The sequence below is a fragment of the Triticum dicoccoides genome, chromosome 7A (genome assembly GCF_002162155.2).
Source record: "Triticum dicoccoides isolate Atlit2015 ecotype Zavitan chromosome 7A, WEW_v2.0, whole genome shotgun sequence".
NCBI classification, from domain to species: Eukaryota; Viridiplantae; Streptophyta; class Magnoliopsida; order Poales; family Poaceae; genus Triticum; species Triticum dicoccoides.
The window spans coordinates 208304090-208309290 of record NC_041392.1 but is presented as its reverse complement, the minus strand read 5'-3'; positions in this window follow the sequence as shown (position 1 = coordinate 208309290).

The window sequence follows — 5201 nt, the reverse complement described above, 5'->3', positions numbered from 1 at the left end:
TTTACAAGGTTTACATAAAGAGGGAGAATGCCGACAGCTGGGATTCTGGGCTGGAAAAGGAGCAAATATTAGAGACCTGTTCTGCACAGCTCCAAAAGTCCTGAAACTTCATGGAAGTCAATTTCAGAATATATAATAAATATTGAGCACAAGAAGTTCACCAGGGGGGCCACATCCTGCCCTTGGGGGTGGGGGGCGCGCCCCCTACCTCGTGGGCCCACGGTGGCCCTCTGATGACCATCTTCTGCTATATGAAGTCTTTTGATGGGAAAAAAACGAAAAACCATCTTTTCGGACAAAACTCCGCCGCAACGAGGTGGAACCTTGGCGGAACCAATCTAGGGCTCTAGCGGAGCTGTTCTGCCGGGGAAACTTCCCTCCAGGAGGGGAAATCATCGCCATCGTCATCACCAACGCTCCTCTCATCGGGAGAGGGCAATCTCCATCAACATCTTCACCAACACCACCTCCTCTCAAAACCCTAGTTCATCTCTTGTATCCAATTCTTGTCTTCAAGTCCAGGATTGGTACCTGTGGGTTGCTAGTAGTGTTAATTACTCCTTGTAGTTGATGCTAGTTGGTTTATTTGGTGGAAGATCATATGTTCAGATTCTATATGCATATTAATACCACTCTGATTATGAACATGAATATGCTTTGTGAGTAGTTACGTTTGTTCCCGAGGACATGGGAGAAGTCTTGCTATTAGTAGTCATGTGAATTTAGTCTCCGTTCGATATTTTGATGAGATGTATGTTGTCATCCCTCTAGTGGTGTCATGTGAACATCGACTACATGACACTTCACCATTATTTGGGCCTAGAGGAAGGCATTGGGAAATAATAAGTAGATGATGGGTTGCTAGAGTGACAGAAGCTTAAACCCTAGTTTATGCGTTGCTTCGTAAGGGGCTGATTTGGATCCATATGTTTCATGCTATGGTTAGGTTTGCCTTAATACTTTTGTTGTAGTTGCGGATGCTTGCAATAGAGGTTAATCATAAGTGGGATGCTTGTCCAAGTAAGGACAGTACCCAAGCATCGGTCCACCCACATATCAGATTATCAAAGTACCGAACGCGAATCATATGAGCGTGATGAAAACTAGCTTGATGATATTCCCATGTGTCCTCGGGAGCGCTTTTCTCTATATAAGAGTTTTTCCAGGCTTGTCCTTTGATACAAAAAGGATTGGGCCACCTTGCTGCACTTGATTTACTTTTGTTACTTGTTGCTCGTTACAAATTATCCTATCACAAAACTATCTGTTACCACTTATTTCAGTACTTGCAGAGAATACCTTGCTGGAAACCGTTTATCATTTCCTTCTGCTCCTCGTTGAGTTCGACACTCTTACTTATCAAAAGGACTACGATAGATCCCCTATACATGTGGGTCAATGGCACTAGAAAAGAGTCTTGATGACCCACAAGTATAGGGGATCTATCCTAGTCCTTTCGATAAGTAAGAGTGTCGAACCCAACGAGGAGCAGAAACATATAGATCCAAATCAGCCCCTTACAAAGCAACACATAAACTAGGGTTTAAGCTTCTGTCACTGTAGCAACCCATCATCTACTTATTACTTCCCAATGCCTTCCTCTAGGCCCAAATAATGGTGAAGTGTCATGTAGTCGACGTTCACATGACACCACTAGAGGGATGACAACATACATCTAATAAAAATATCGAACGGAGACCAAATTCACATGACTACTAATAGCAAGACTTCTCCCATGTCCTTAGGAACAAATGTAACTACTCACAAAGCATATTCATGTTCATAATCAGAGGGGTATTAATATCCATATAGGATCTAAACATATGATCTTTCACCAAATAAACCAACTAGCATCAACTACAAGGAGTAATTGACACTACTAGCAACACACAGGTACCAATCCCGGACTTGAAGACAAGAATTGGATACAAGAGATGAACTAGGGTTTTGAGAGGAGGTGGTGCTGGTGAAGATGTTGATGGAGATTGCCCTCTCCCGATGAGAGGACCATTGGTGATGACGATGGCGATGATTTCCCCCTCCCGGAGGGAAGTTTCCCCGGCAGAACAGCTCCGCCAGAGCCCTAGATTGGTTCAGCCAAGGTTCTGCCTCGTGGCGGAGGAGTTTCATCCGAGAAGATGGCTTTTGGTTTTTTTCCCATCGAAAGACTTCATATAGCAGAAGATGGTCATCGGAGGGCCACTAGGGGGCCCATGAGGTAGGGGGGTGTGCCCAGGGGGGTAGGGCGCGCCCCCACCCTCGTGGGCAGGGTGTGGCTCCCCTGGTGAACTTCTTGCACTCAATATTTATTACATATTTTGAAATTGACTTCCGTGAAGTTTCAGGACTTTTGGAGCTGTGCAGAATAGGTCTCTAATATTTGCTCCTTTTCCAGCCCAGAATCCCAGCTGCCGGCATTCTCCCTCTTTATGCAAACCTTGTAAAATAAGAGAGAATAGGCATACGTATTGTGACATAATGTGTAATAACAGCCCATAATGCAATAAATATTGATATAAAAGCATGATGCAAAATGGACGTATCAACTCCCCCAAGCTTAGACCTTGTTTGACCTCAAGCGAAAGCCGAAATCGAAAAATATGTCCACATGTTTAGACATAGAGGTGTCGATAAAAATAAAATACGGACATGAGGGCATCATGATCATTCTTAGAACAACAACTTATATAATTCTTGTCATATAATTTCTTATGCTAGAATAATAATTCAATCACAATTTCAAGTATGAATCATAAACTTCATTGACAACTAACAAACTATAATCTCAGTCATTGGAGCAATTGCAATTTATCATAACATAGGAAAGAGTCAACATATAAGAGCTTTTCAACAAGTCCACATACTCAACTATCATATAGTCTTTCACAATTGCTGACACTCACGCAATACTTATGGGTATGGAGTTTTAATCGGACACAGAGAAAGATAGGGGCTTATAGTTTTGCCTCCCAATGTTTTACCTCAGGGGTAATGTCAACAATAATAGTTCATGAAAACTCACATCCAATTAGCCATATATACCAGGATCTTTCCAACATACTGTGCTTGCCAAAGGGTAAAATGTAAAAAGGAAGGGTGAAGATCACCATGACTCTTATGCAAGGTAGGAGATAAAAGTAAAAGATAGGCCCTTCGTAGAGGGAAGCAGAGGTTTTCATGCGCTATTATGGTTGGATGCACAAAATCTTAATGCGAAAGAACGTCACTTTATATTGCCACTTGTGATATGGATCTTTATTATGTAGTTTGTCGCTTTTATTTCTTCCATATCACACGATCGTATAAAGTTTATTTTCTCCCACACTAATAAGTCATACATATTTAGAGAGCAATTTTTATTGCTTTGAACTGATGACAACTTACTTGAAGGATCTTACTCAATCCATAGGTAGGTATGGTGGACTCTCATGGCAAAACTCGTTTAAGGGTATTTGGAAGCACAAGTAGTATCTCTACTTGGTTCTATGAATTTGGCTAGCATGAGAGGGAAAGGCAAGCTCAACCATGTTGGATGATCCATGACAATATAGTTTATTTCAGATCTAAGAAAACATTACCCATTATGTTGTCTTCCTTGTCCAATGTAAACTCTTTAGCATGTCATATTTTAATGAGTGCTCACAATCATAAAAGATGTCCAAGATAGCATATCTATATGTGAGGACCTCTCTTTCTTTATTACTTCCTATTAATTGCAATGATGACCAAAACTATGTTTTTCAACTCTCAACAACTTTTATTCATCATACTCTTTCTACGTGAGCTCATTACTCTCCATGAGATCCATATGATCTCTTTGTTTCCTTTTATTTCTTTCTCTTTTCTTTTATTCACTTAAGATCATGGCAAAAGAATCAAGCCCTTGACTCAACACTAATCTTTATTATATATAGCTGACGGACTCGATTACATAGATGGATCATAAAGCAAAACTCACAACTAGATCATACTAAAAGCTTTTACTCTACTAGATCAAGATATTACCAAAAGGATTGAACTAAGAAAAACGGTAAAGATAAAAGTGATAGTGATACGATACCGGGGCACTCCCCCAAGCTTGGTAGTTGCCAAAGGGAGTGCCCATACCAGATACTCAATTCTTCTTTGTTGGTGGAGAAGCTGATGGTTTTGTTGATGGCGTAGGCTGGTCGTCCTTCTTCCAAGGCATAGGCTCACCATCATAGAAGGATGATCGAGTCTCCTGAAACCTCGAATCTGCAGCCAAACTCATCCTCTTGAATCTATATTCATACTCACAGTTTTGATTTTGCAGGTCATAGATCTGGGCTTGGAGGTGCTCGTTTTTCTCATGGAGCTTGAAGATGGCCTCCCCAATGTCCTTGACGTCCAGCTTGTGGTTGTTGGTGAACTCCATGATCATAATGTGATTGGAATCGAGTCCATGCTCCACCATCTCCTGACACTTGAAAACTTGTTGCTCCAATGCCTGGAGCCTTGCATCTGTGCTTCCGGTCTTCCTTAGTCCCTCAACATAGCGGATGTGCAACAACCCCTCACGCATCTCAATGGTTTGAGGGTGTTGCAGCACCTCTGCAAGGTAGGGGTTGATGACCTTATCGAAGAACTGGTCCCTGGGGGCACTTGAAGACGACATGACGACCTGGATCTGTCAGAAAAATAGCTCGAAACAAAGACAGGAGATTTTTGCGTGATACGGGAGTCAAAACCTCCGGGAGATTATATAATGAATTTTTATCGACCAAAATACGTGTCGTGTAAGAAAACGGAGTCCGGAAAGCGCACGAGGTGCCCACGAGGTAGGGGGCGCACCCAGGGGGTAGGGCGTGTCGTCCACCCTCATGGAGGCCCCGTGTCCTTCTCGGACTGCTACTTATTTTTCTATTTTTCTAAATATTCCAAAATGGAGAAATATTGCCTTAAAACTATTTTGGAGTCGGTTTACTCACCGTACCACATACCTATTCTTTTTCGGAGTCTGGAACGTTCCAGAAAGTGTCCCTTATGTATTCCTCTATAACATCCCAAATTTTCAAAGAATGTTATACATTAGATCGTCATTGCATATCATATTTTATTTTGCATTTTGGTTGATCCTAGAAATTCTACGCAACTCAATGACCCACGGAGAGAGTTGGGGATTTCGTTATTTTCATATTTGAGTTCTCTCAAATTTTGAGAATAGGATCATTTGATTTTAT